The sequence below is a fragment of the Triturus cristatus genome, chromosome 7 (assembly GCF_964204655.1).
Source record: "Triturus cristatus chromosome 7, aTriCri1.1, whole genome shotgun sequence".
Lineage (NCBI taxonomy): Eukaryota > Metazoa > Chordata > Amphibia > Caudata > Salamandridae > Triturus > Triturus cristatus.
In genome coordinates, this window is record NC_140590.1 from 163,869,933 (window position 1) to 163,884,172 (window position 14,240).

The 14,240-nt window shown below is 44.3% G+C and overlaps 1 long non-coding RNA gene across 2 annotated transcripts in view; it reads right to left on the bottom strand.

Moving 5' to 3' along the window:
* LOC146809124 (uncharacterized) overlaps window positions 1–14,240 on the bottom strand; it is a 340,848-nt gene that overhangs the window by 264,888 nt on the left and 61,720 nt on the right. For both annotated transcript variants that reach the window (XR_014966330.1, XR_014966329.1), the window contains exon 2: window positions 4,441–4,542. This is a non-coding gene — a long non-coding RNA (uncharacterized LOC146809124). The remainder of the gene's footprint in view (window positions 1–4,440; window positions 4,543–14,240) is intronic.

Genomic DNA, 14,240 nt, shown 5'->3' on the forward strand with positions numbered 1-14,240 from the left:
TTGAGGGCTCATCTTCAAATCCAAGCAAAAGTGTCCACGCAACGTACCAGGAGAAAAAGCTGGAGTTTTGTTGTCCACAGAGATGAACCTCTTGTTTGACTTCTAGCTTTCAGGCTTAGTTCAGTCGGCAGGTCTACGTGGCGGACTATACACTCCTCAACAATTACAGCTCTATTGTTCGGTTTACTCCTTCTCCCCACATGGCATTGACACTCAGCAGCTGACGTCTGTCCCCACTTCATTCAGCGTCCACCACTGAAGCCACCTTCCGCAACCTCACACAGGACACATGTCACACATCACCTCACTTTGCTCCCTTACACTTCGCCTTACACTCCTCTGTACCATGCTCACTTGCACAACATAATCTCCTTCCACACACAACACTACACATCTACCTGCCCACCCTTCAAACTCCACTCTCCTATGCCTTCATCTCTCTTCATCCCCCAGAACACAACTATATCTCCACAACTCGAAATTCTCACTGTTAGATGACACTATATTCCAGCTAAGCTCATCTTATCTTTTAGACTCTCTACTACCCCAAAAGGAGGCGAAATCCCTGGTGCTCAGTAACGAGGTGTAGTCATATAACTTTCCCTCACAAGTTTTATACCTATTCTTTTCCAGGCTGATCGACAGCCAAAGCCTTTTCTACTTCTGTACTCACTACCACCACCCTCCTAGACAACTCCAACCAACACAGAATTCTGACAATTGCTTCCACTCATCCCAAGCACCAATCCCTCCAAAAACAGACACCTGTTAATAGGAACATTATTCCTATCCAAAACACCTGTCACCCCTCATACCAGATCAGTTACATCCGCTTTATACTTCACAATTGTAGATCTGCAATGAAGCAGACGCTGGAATCTTTGGACACCATCACATACTACAATCTCTTAATTCTTACAGAGACCTAGTTAAATGACACCCCACAACACTTGATCATCCACTTCTTCCAAATGGCTCCATCATCAGAAAGGTCTGTATAGGCAGAGTTGGGGGACCTATTGCAGCCGCCATCAGAGACTCGCGGCAAATCAGAGATACCCAGTGGCTCTTTTTCTACATTCCAATGTGTCACTGGATCTATGCACTAACACAATTACTCTCTCAGAATACATGGAATCTACCGCCCACCAGGTGCTAACTCAGCCTTTGTCTAGGAATGTATTTGCCTTGTAAATGACCAAAACCACAAAGAAAAGACTCTGCAGTGAACCGCTTTGTCGCCATTCTGTCTGGCAACAATCTGAGCCATCATAACCTAAAACCAGCACACACAAAAGGTTCCATAGTAGACGCAATAATATCACAAAAGAACTACCCTGAGTGAATGAAACCATACTGGTAGACCAGTCTAGTCGGTTTTTTTTTCCTTCACCTTACAACTCCCTCATAGATTGAGAAAGGGACAACCGACCAGAGTAATTGCCTGGTTTCAGTAGTCGGACCTCCCACAGACCTGAATGTCTTTCTGACCTTCTTCATGAGGTAGCTCCTCTCCAAAGCAAAAATAAATGGCGTAAACCATTAGCCCAATGGTTCAACAAGGCCTTATTTGAGGGAAGGAAAACCTTAAGAATTCTCGAGGCGAAATGGAGACAGTCACCTTCCACCACTAACCTCACATGTCACTGAGATGAGAAGTCCCTATACAAAAGAAATATCTTTTGCGAGAAATGTAATCACTTTAGAGCCTGCCTGGAATTTGCCAAGAACCGACTAAGCAACTCTTTGATCTGGTCAGAACTGTCAACAGCCCCTTCAAGTCCACATCCATCAAATTTGACTAGCCAGCAAAAGCAGAAGAATTTCTACAGTATTTCCACTTCAAAGTAAAATTGCTTTTCGGCCAAGACGTCCATCTTACCCCTCCCTTGGTGAGCAAATCCAAAGACACCTGGCACTTAACATCATTGCGGCGGAAGACTTACTCAAAATTATCATGAAAACCAAATCCTCAAACCACTTTGTGAACCTGGGTAACATTGCCAAAGACTTTATACTCGCATGCTCCCCTGCAGGACAAAATTAGCGAATCTCTGTCAGCCAAGGAACCTTTCCCAGAGTGTCTCAAAACTGAACAATCACCCCTCTCCTCAACCCTCTTCAGATATTAATTACCACAGCTATTGCCCAATCTCCACATGCTTTCCCTAGCAAAAATCATTGAAAGGTACGTCACAAAGCAACTCGCCTAACCCACTGATGACGACAACCTCCTAGACAAATCTCATTCTAAATCCAATCCCGGCTACAACACAGAATCTGCATTGCTACAGGAGGTCAATGATGCACTTTGAATCCTAGACCTGGGAAACTTCTGCCTCCTGATTGTTGTCGACTGATCATCAGCCTTCAACATGGTCAACCTCCACATGCGCCTAGAAACACTCAAAACGGCATTGATGGTGTTGTCTTTAATTGGTGTTGATGGCATGGTCTTTAAATTATTTGAATTATTCCCAATGGGTAGGTTGAAGAGGATAAAAATTGAGGATTATCTCTCAAAACCGATGGCGGATGAGCAAGGGGTCCCCCAGAGTCTATCCTAGCTCTGACCAGATTCAACCTGTCCATTGAGCCACTTGGAGTCCTCCTTAAGAAAACAGGGATTTTCCATCATCAATATATAGATGGCACACAACTGTATCTTACGATCTCGCCAAGTGACATCTCGCACCTAGCCAAAACCCTAAGCTCTGCTCAAAACTGGATGAATTCTCATCATCTAAAACTGTACACTTCCAAAACTTAATTCCTCCTTGTCGTCCTTCCAATTTAACACTTCCCTTACAATCCTGGTTGGAAACATTCAACAGCCTCATCTGCAAACCTTCATCGTTGACAGAGCCAATCCCTGAGTGATCCTACACACAAAGCTCAACTCACAGTTTCAAAGCTGGGCCATAGCCAGAAACGTGCACTATCAATTGTGTCTTCTCTGGGTTAATACATTAGGGCTCTCCCATATAGACTGTTGTAACACTCCCTTGACTGGTCTCCCCAAAACCCACTTCACCCCCCTGAAATCAATCCTACACTCAACAGCACGCTTGTATGTGGGGTCAAAAACAATGCGCACATCACACCTTTGCTGGTCTCTCGCCGCTGGTTTCCCTTGAAGCCAGGGCCATATACAAGACTGCTTGCATCACCCATAAGGCCCTACACACATCCAGAACTACACTATCTCCATTTCATCAGGTGTTTACAACCGTTTCACTGTTGTATATCCTTTTTTGTACAATTTGCTTTTTTCTGTAATAATTTACCATTTTGTAATTCCTGACCTTATGTAGCTACAGCCACTAGAAATGGAGGAAAAGTAAATGGCACGCGCAGGAACTAATGAGAAGTTAGGAAAGAGAAGAGGGATGTAAGCACCTTTTATGCGAAATCGAATAAATAAATTCACTGAATTTGGGAGAAATAGCGTGCAATACAGAAGTGAACCGCGAGGTGGCGCTTGGACATCACAGACAGTATAAACCCATTGTATTATAGACCTCAGGAAAGTGACTGAGCTGCATCACGAGAAGAAAGCAGGTGCTTTTTAAACAGGAACATGTGCAAACGTCCCTGCAATGCCATTGCAAATAGTTACTAGACGGGTGTTAGAAGGTCAGGTTATCAGGACTCTAAATGGGAAGCTACTGACCATAGGGCACTCTATGTACTCGTACCCAGTATGGTACTGATGCGCAATATTGGGCCAATAAACCAAAACCTATGTAAATTGTATATACCGTTTAAAATATATATATATATATACTTTTAATGTTATGCCAATGTATGACTTTAACATTTAATGTAATTTCATTTGAATATTTATTGTCCTATCAAGTAAGCCCCACCCTTCAAACCAGTGTTTCAGTGCTTTGTAGAATGTTCATATATAACATCGCGTCAGCCGTATATTGGCTGTGGCAGTTCATAAACATTCCTTATTTCATTTCATTTCAAAACCTTTATTTCGGTCAATTTCAACCATAAAAGCTGCATTTTAAAACTTTTTCCATAGATATGAATTTGTCAATTAGTTTTACTACAACATGTTAGGGCAATTGAGTACATTTAACATGATCCGTTCCAGCTATGCCATTAAAACTTAACTACTTCAATAAATACAATAAAAACCATTTAAGAATCATATAAAAACTAAGCGTTTAAAATGATACCACTTTATATTAAAATCCATACATTTTCAAATCATAAACACATCATGTACTGTATTTATCAGAATTTGATTAATATCATCTCCAAAAATTAAACTTTATAGGATCGTAATTCACCAGAGAACTGCCATTAATTAATAAAGTGCAAAGGTCTATAAGAGTATAAGCTGTAATTGCATGATCTTAGCTATTATAGCTTCAATCCAATTTTAGCTCTTATAAGGTTCATATTAAATAGAAATATACTTACAAAAAGACAACCAATTGTGACGTATCTCTCTTAAGTATACGTTCTGCCTCTCTACAATGTCTAGCATTCAAGTTTTTGCAAACTGGTTTAATCCGTCTTTTCCTAGGGATATCATATGAGGGACAGAAAAATAATATGTTAGTCATTTTCCTTGACCTCTTTTGTGCATAACACACACCAATCACAGCTACTATTGCCATAGTTATTACCACATCAAGATTTATTAGCATTTGTCTGGCGGACCCCATATCTAAATTTCAAAAACAAGGATTTTGCTAATTGTGGACGTACCTCATCTAGAAAGGGTTCAAAATGTGCTACATCTTTGTAGAGGAGAAATCTTGATGTTAAAGATCCCAAGTTAGAACTATGTAACACGTTGTTGTTAATGTGGGCCCAAAAGGAAGACTTTAATAGTTTCTCACACGCCATGGTCAACTGGGATGATTCTTCCCAAAAGTGCGATAGGCCTAGCTTCTTCAACCATGTTGTCACATGCTTAAGCCATGGGATACCCTTACTTTGATCAATTTTCATGATCTCCTCTAGACCTTCTTTATAGTGCAATAACTCTGGGGTTGCCCAAATCCTCAGCCAGAATAAGAGCGGTCGTAATAGAGCATGGTGATCGGTTCGCTTGATGTTAAGATCCATAACAGCTGGAATCGGGGGTGTCCTATTTGGGAGGCGTAAAAATTTCCGAAAGAAAATATTTTCTCCCAATTCGAAATTCTTTTTACAATAGGTCCCCCATATTTCTGCTTCATATAGTACAGCTGATTGAGCTTTGTATTTAAATACCTCTAAAGCAGGTGAAACTGCTTTCGAGATACTCGCCCCATGTTTCTTCAGGATAGCGGTTGAATTTTGGAGCATGATTAACCTGAGTTTTTTCCAGTTGTGGCTTCCAGGTCAATTTAATGTATACTCTAATTTCTGATTATTTAGCACAAAATTCTTTTAAAAAGTTTTGCTGGTATTGATTTCGAGACCTTTCTTAGTGCAATAATGTTAGAAAGTGGTTCTGACACTATGGGCCGCCTGGATTTTTTTGATTTTTGAGCACCTAATTGTTGAGCTTTTACTGTGGGGGAGCCTCATAAGTTGGGACTCACCCACAGTGAACTCAGGATGTAAGAGACTGCGTGGGGATTTTACTGGTGTTCCCCTGGCTTGACCAGGCCACTGCGCAGCAGCTGGAGTAAGGGACACCGGGCTGGTTACATGCAGACACGTGTACATGCGTGTGCACACGTGTACGGGCTGCGCAGGGGAGATTCCTAGCGTGCGCAGTCCAGGAGCAGCTACAAAGTGAATGGTGTGGCAGGACTTATGCAGTATTGGATGGTGATATGGAATAGGCTTTATACGCTGGAAAGAAACATGCCAGGGAAAGTCAGTGTGTTTTACTGTGTTTTCACTTCATTATTTCTCTAAGGGAATGTGGGGCCCACGGCTAAATTAACTTCCACAAGGCCTACAGTTTCCAGACATGCACTAAAGTCCATTGTATTGGAGGTGAAAAGAAGTATTCTGCAGAGTCCAAAGTCATATTTGTACTGCTTTTGGGTCATCCAGAACTGTCATATTTCTGTGAGCCAGCCAGGACCAGACCCAGGCTGAGGGCTGACCTCAGCTGGATGGATTGATGACCTTTATTCCACAAGCAAGGGCCTCCTCTCCATGAAGAGAAGATGGGAGGGGCTACAGGCTCAACTATCAGCAGCTGTCTCTGGGTGCCAGGCACCAGGCTGCACCAAGGAGGGAAGGCAGCGTGGGCGAAAGGGGCTTCAGAGACACTGGATGACACCATTTTTAACAAACCCAGAGGCTGGACAAGAAGGAGGGAGCAGGGGCAGGGACGTGATGTGTCGCTGTTTGATAGGACCAACAGAGACTTCCTGCCAGCCCCCTACTCAACTTTTAAAAAGTGCCTGCACAGGAAGAGAAGCTCTCTGGGGTGTGTGCTCGGCTGAGGCTGAAGGTGCTGGAGCCTGACGCAATGGGCAGTTGGAAGGAGAGACCCCCTGACTGCCCCCAGGACCCTATCAGCACCAGAAGAAGAGCCCAGGACTGGTGCACAGAAACAGGGGCCTCTGCGCAGGGACAAGAGGGGCCCAGAAAGAGAGCCTGGAGAAAGGCTGTCGCAGGGAGCCAGTGAAGACATCACACTGCTGAATCTACGCTCTCAGAGTCCCAGAGTCCCAGAGGGCAGAGGAGAGTGTTCCCAGTGGCGGGGGCTGGTAAAGAGGAGCATGAAGCGCCCCATAATGCGTCACCAGGCATTTGGAAATCTGCCGTTTTGGTGCTTTGTGGCCCCCAGAGGAGGGGGTCACCCTCACGTGTGAAAAGGGGTGCAGGGGGGCTGCAGGAGCAGGTGCTGGGGGAGCTGTTGGAGAGGCCCAGTCTCCCCCCCCAGCACGAAGAAATCTGCCATTTTGGTGCCTGGTGGCCCCCAGAGGAGGGGGTCACCCTCACGTGTGAAAAGGGGTGCAGGGGGGCTGCAGGAGCACCGCAGTCTCCCCCAGCATAAAGAAGAACAGTCCACCCCTAAGTTTCACGGGGCATCTGAAAGAATAACCTCTCAAGGGCTCAGCCAGCCTTTAACACCTTCTAGGCTGGAACTTATGTTCTACAGCTGATGGTGTACTATGAAGTGCATCACGGAGTGAAGGGCTGAGTTGGGGGATGTCTGGAGAAGGGCATCCCCTGGAGGTGAAGTGGTGTAATTGCACCGAAATGCATTTACTATTGGTTATTTCTTTTTAGGTGGACTGAAAGTCACATGTGTAAAGTGAAGTACCTGTGTAAGGTGATGTTAAGCTAAATGGAGTTATGTTGCTGGACCTTCCTGCTAGGGGGTCTGGCTGTATTTATGTAATCCCATGCTTTTACCTGTGATTCCGTTTAAAGTGAAGAGGCACACTGCAGGAGAAGTGTAGTTGCCAGCAGTACTTCTTTTGAAGGGACTGTAAGTCACATGTGTAAGGAGATGTCATAAGCCAAGTGGGGCTATGTTGCCAGACAGTCCTGCTAGGGTGTCTGGCTGTATATGCGCAATCCTGTGATTTCATCTGTGATGCCTTTAGGGGCTGTAATTGCCATGCATTCAAATGATCAACCAAGGTGATGAGTACTGTCATTCTAAAGTGTGCGTAAACATGGATTCTTGCTGCTGCGCTTAGGTAAAGACCCCAGACTGCTAGCCCTTAAGATATAGAGGTGCATACTGTATGGTCAGTAGGAGATGCTCAGTCAGGGTCATGTGTCACCAAGGCAGGTTTACCCCTTTTTAATGCTTGTTGAGGTAATGGGGTGGGTCGCCACTGGGATGGTGCCAGTGCGCAGGGCTCTTGCTCCAGGTTATGTTCAACTATCTGCATTGGGGGCAAGTTGATGTGCATACATGGGAGTGGTGGTACTAGACCCCACCCCCCCCCCCCTTTGCAGGAGGGGTGGAGATGTTATGCAATGTCACGAAGTAATTACAACAGCTTATGTATATTTGTAAATTGGTGCATAGTATTGAGTAGTGTGTGTGTTTAATAAATGTACTCTTACTTTTATAAAGCAAAGTACGGACTGGACAATCAATTATTGAGTGTTATTTTTGTGCACCTGCAAATGGCCCACACCACCTCCCTTGAGTAAGCCTCAGACTGCTCTGCAACGCTACTCTCTGGGAGTCAGGTGCTACAATTGGGTGTTTGGTTCCCAGTGAAGGACAAATGTAGTCATGTTATTTGTGCAGGCCTCACAGATGCTGCCTCGTTTTCCAACAAATACATATAAAAGGAATCCATTAAACACTGCAGTCCCTTTGGGGTTTGCGAGATTAAAATGGTGTCATCAGCAAATAGTAATGCTGGTACCACTTTACCTCCCAACTTTGGCGAGTCGTTATTACAGCCTTCTAAGTATTGGGGGATATCGTGTACATAAAGTGAGAAGAGGGTGGGTGCCAATACGCACCCCTTGCGTACACCCCTTCTCACTGGTATCGCCTTAGTAAGTTCTCCCCTAGGCCCCCATCTTACTTTCGCAAAGTTCCCATCATGGAGCCTTATTATTTGTACAAGCAGTTCGAGTGGCACCCCTAAGCATTTCAGTGAACCCCACAGCTGGTTCCCGGGTACCAGATCGAATGCTGCCTTTAAATCCACAAAGGCAATGTATAAGCTACCCTTCCTTATGTTTATGTATTTCCAACATATACGTGTAAATCTAAAAACTTGGTCAATTGTGCTGGTTTTTGTTCTGAACCCAGCTTGGTATCTTTAAAGTATTTTGACCTCTTCAATCCACTCAGTTAGTCTACTTAAAATGTGCCTAGCAAACGTTTTTTTAATGATATCAATCAAACTAATAGGGCGATAGTTTGCTGGATCATATCGATTGCCCCTTTTTAAAAATTGTAACAATTTCTGCCCCTTTACATGTTTCCGGTATCGGTGAAAATGCAACTATTGCGTTGCAAAGATAATTTATATATGGTCCCCAGACACCGATATCGTGTTTTAATAAATCTCCAGGAATTTTGTCAGGTCCTGGAGCTTTCCCTGCTTTAACTGCCTCGATTGCCGGTGTTGTTTCTTTTATACTGAAATTCAAGTTGGCAGCCTTTGCAGTGGTCTCCATATCTTTAGTTCTCACAAACTGCTCACAGTTGGTTTCTGAATAAAGACGAGAAAAGTGGGCAACCCAAGTATTTTCATCAAGAAATAAATCTTATGGGGTCCTTCCTGTTTTGTTCCCTTTCGCTATCAAACTCCAGAAACCTGTCTGGTCCTTGGACTTGGGCGCACTGATTAAACCCGTCCAGATATCATCATCTCATGTTTTCTTTGCTTTTTCAAGTGCTCGCTTATGATTATATCTTTTTTCCCTTATTATAATTAAATTATTACTTTTAATTGCCTGGATAAGCTCTGTCTTAGCTACCCGGCAGTCTTTGTTGTACCAGGGATTTCCATGGTCATTCCGATAGTCGACTCCTGCATTTCTCTCTTTGGGTAAATTGCTTACAACCGGAGTTAAATCATCCACCATAGTGGTGTGTAAGTCTAACATTGGAATTTTATCTGGTGGTATATTTTTTAGTTACCATTTGTGAATCTAAATTAAAATTTAGTTTTGACACTTGGGCAGTCCCCCCTACTTTCTTTGCCTTAGTTTTCCTTGTAACGGGATTGGCTTTCTTTTTTGCCCGTTGATCTTCCCCCTTGTTCCCTGCTACCAATCTTTGTTTCCGAAGTCTGGGTACCATATCAGGATTAGTTGTGTTATTTATTTCATCTTGTACCCCAGATGGAGAAGTGATAGAAATATTGGGCGGAGATGCCTCATTTAGGACCGTTATTATGGGTCGTGACGATAGTATTTGTGTGGTATCTATCAATTTTGAAGTACACAATTGCCTGTTTGTGGGAAGGTTAGCGGGATCAAGGGATAAGCGCCTTTCTGCTATTTGTATCTTGTGATTTAGTAAGGTCTCTGCCCTAACGATAAAGGCGTCCAGCGTGGCAGCAGGTCCCTTGCGTTTACTCATAGTTTTTGGCGTAGACTAACAGATCGTTGTAACAATATAGGAACAGACCTTCTCGGCCCTGTAGCCATGTCCTTGACTTTTCAGGCAAAATCACTCGGTGATTTCTGAATGAGTGTAAAAGCTTTAAGGTAACCATGTTTATTGTACCTGCTTGCATTTCACATACTTTACCTAATTTTGCATTCCCTTTTGAGTGTTTGCTTTTTCCAGGATGTTGTTACTTTTTTTTCCCGGTAGCATATTACTGTCGTCTAGTGCATAATTTGAATTGAGTCGCATCCAGGTGTTTATAGCGGGGCACAATTGGGTTGTAGCTGAGCTGAAGGAAGTGTAAGTTTTTCTCAGTGGGGCAGTAACGTGTTCAGTGTGGGAGAGGATGTGGCACTACTGCCAGAGCTGCTGAATTTGGAACTGGCGAACCAGTTTCAGCCTTCATGACCAGTCCACCAGACCACTCTCCTGAGGGAGCACATTCCCATGCTATAAGGCCTTGCTAGACCTTAGAAGCCCTGGTGTCTTAGCACCTGCAGGTGGATCCTAGACCCTAGCGGAGGCAAGTGTGGGTTAACCTTGAAGGCCTGTCCACCACAATCCATTCCGAAGTTCGCCTCCTGTCTTGCGGGCAGGCCTATTAAGCAGCACATCCTAGAGCGGCAGTGACTCCGTCACTGAGGTCACAGGACCATTGAGGCCAGTCCACCTCACCCTTTGGGACCTCTATTGGCCTTGTTTCAGCAGTAGTGTGCTACCTGCTTTGGGCCCTGGAATTATGCAGCAGTGGAGGAAAAAATTACGCCGCAATGTTAACGAAATTATGGAGCAAAAAAAAGTCTGCAGCGTAATGAAGTATATTATCTAATACTTTATTCTTTTGACATTTTTACATACTAACAGTCTCTGCAAAGATGTTGCCTTATTGGTACCAGTTTAACATACAAATGCATTGGTTAGATAATGTAATAAGCTGGGTGTATTGCATTATTAACCTTCCTGCTTCCTCATATTTGCTTAAAAATGCTACATTTATTCACAATCTTTTCAAAATTGTCTCGGGGGAGGACCCCGGAACCCCCCATAGGTTTGTTTAGGTTCGCTCGCTACGCTCGCTCGCCTCGGTGCAGTACTGTGATAATTTTACGCCTCACCACTTTCAAATGTCACCAGCCGCCACTGCACACTACCCAAAATGTTAAAGACTTCAGGAGCTTTATGCTCCTGGTTTCGCGGCACTTCCTGCCATCTGTAATGCTGTCCCCTTATTGGTGTAACATCAGTGAAGACGTTACTAAGTGCTGATTGGCTGCTGTGCAAGAGTTAGCCAATCCAAAATCCCCATTTGAAATGGGGAAGAAATGCAGGAAGTAAACGTACTTTCAAGTCGACGTGGGACATTTGAAAACAAAGGTGAGTTTCAGGTGAAGTGCGCGCCCCCCCTGAGATGATGGCGCGCCCCCCCAGGGGGGAGCACCCCACAGATTGAAGAAGTCTGCCCTAGAGGATTAGTGTTGAATTAGTATAGTGAAACATGCAAGTACATTTTAAGTGGTGGATAGGTTAGTCAGTTATTTGGATTCGAAAGGATAGCAGAAGGATAGAAGAGGAAAAAAGGTTTGTATTTATATAGCGCTTGTTACCCCGATGGGTTGTTGAAGCACGCTACTCCGGAAACCCATAAAGGATTAGTGGTGAATTAGTATGGTTAAATATAAAAGTAATTTGAGTGGTGGATATTAGTCAGTTATTTGGAGTGAGAAGGATAGCGGAGGGATAGAAGGGGAAGAAAGATTTGCATTCATATAGCACCTGTTACCCCTGATGGGTGTTCAAGCGCTTTTCTGGCGAGTAGCACGCAACTCCGGAACCCATAAATGATTAGTGTTGAAAATTAGTATAGTAAAATATGAAGTAATTTGAGTGGTGGAAATGTTATTCAGTTATTTGGATAGAGAAGGGTAGGTGGTGGGATAGAAGAGTGAACAAAGTTTGTATTTATATAGCGCTTGCTACCCTCGATGGGGTTTTGAAGCACTTTTTTGGCGAGTAGCACGCTACTCTGGAACCAATAAGGATTAGTGTTGAATTAGTATGGTGAAACATGAAATTAATTGGAGTGGTGGATATGTTAGTCAGTTATTTGGATTAACAAGGGTTGGGGAGGGGTAGAAAAGGGAAAAAGGTTTGCATTTATATAGTGCTTGTAACCCTAATGGGGTGTTGAAACGCTTTATTGGTGAGTAGCACGCTACTCTCGAAGCCATGAAGTATTAGTGGTGAATTAGTATAGTGGAATATGGAATTCGAGAAGTGAACAGGTTAGTCTGTTATTTATTTTGATTGAAAAAGATAATGGAGGGATAGAAGAGTGAAGGATTTTGTATTTTCTTTATTCTTTATTATTATTTTATTTCCTTTTTGTAGGTCATAGCAGTAGGAGGAGGCTTTTGCATAAGTAAAAAGGGTTTTTAGAGGGGAAGAGCCAGAGGGAAGAGTTTAGAAAGGTTTGTTTTGGGAGATTGGTATAGTAAAAGAGGTGTCGGATGATGCAAAGAGGGGTAGAGTAGGAGAGGCTAGAAAGGATTATTTTGGGGATCATAGTAGTGGTATGGGGTTTGGGATAAATGAGTGAGTGGATGTAGAGGATATATTGATAGATGTATGTGGTGAGAAATAGGGTAGTGCATTGGAAAGAGAAGTAGAAAGAAGTTTGAGATGAGTCAGAAAGGTGGGCTAGAAGATATACTGAGAGAAGTATAGGCTGAGAAATAGGGTAGTGCATTGGAAATGCTAAATTAGAAGAAAGTGATAAACATATAGATCCATAAGTACATTGAAAGTATATAGATCCATAAAGGAGGTAAGTATATGTAGATTAAAGATATTGATTGAGGTACAGGATGAGAAATAGGGTAGTGCATTGGATATGCTTTTTCAGGAGAAAAGTAACAGACACATAGATCCAAGTACATGGAGGTACATAGAGGCACAATGGAAGCTAGTACATGTAGACCAAAGATGATTTTCTTTTTTATGTTTAAAACGTTTTTATTGAAACAAAACAAACCATGGGGGAGGGGGGTAGGAGGTTAGGGTACATTTAATACAATCAAAGAAAAAAGGTGCCACTCAAGAGGGTTGGCGATGGATAGCTCGATGGGCCAGGGGAAAAGCACAGTAAATGAAAGGCTAGAAATGCAAACTGTGGAATCCCTGCGTGCATATCCAACACCCCAAATCTGAGCAATGAAAACCAGCAGCAACTCGACAAAGAACAATCCACCCCCCCCCCATCCCCCCAGTAAAGAAAGGAAGGAAGAAAAAACAATACCCCACCCCCCCGTCCTATGGTCCCGCGTCAGATTAGTCCTCACCAAGAAGACCCCCCCCACCCCCCCCCGAGGCCTCTATCTCACATGTGATCTAGTCCGCCGGGATCACCGGCGGCGTCAGCCTGAGAAGCCTAAGATACCTCGGACAGGTGAGCTCCCGGAATTCGGTGGACAGCAGCGCTAGAAAGGGTTGCCACAGCTCTTCAAATTGGTCTATTTCCCCCGCCACCGTGAGCGACAACTTCTCCATTCCCAGCACATGCCAAAGCCTATGCAACCAACCCGTGATGGAGGGGACAGTGTTGGTGCGCCAGTGGATAAGGATGTTCTGGACCGCAGACCCCAGCGCAATCGCGATCTGCCTGCCCCTGCGGGACTTCAGTGGGTACATTAGGTCATTGGGGAGGCCCAGCAGGACATACGCCGGGAAGCGCGGCAGCTCTATCTCAAAGTGCTTATCCACCTCGTCCAAAACGTCCTTCCAGTAAGCGGTCAGCACGGGGCAATCCCAAAGAATGTGTGAGAGGGTACCCTCCTGCCCGCAGCCCCGCCAGCACCCCTTGTCAGTGTATTTATGCATTTCATACAGTCGCTCCGGGGTGTAATACCAATAAGTGGACACCTTAGTGAAGGTCTCCGTAAGGCCCGTGTGATATGCAGAGTGCCGCGCCCGATACGCAATTTTGTCCCATTCCTTGTGGCTGAGTGTCCTACCCAATTCCCTGTGCCAGCGCTCCCTCCCCGGGTTGTAATAGTGAAACGGCGGGGGTTGTAGGTACTTGTACAGATCGGTAATTAGCTTAGCGTCGGAGGTCCGGGTAGCTAGCCACCTCTCATACGGTGTAATTTGACGAGCAGCGGTGTCACGCACCTGGGGCTGGAGGGCCCAATGCCGAACCTGCATGTAGCGCAATCTGTCCAGCTCC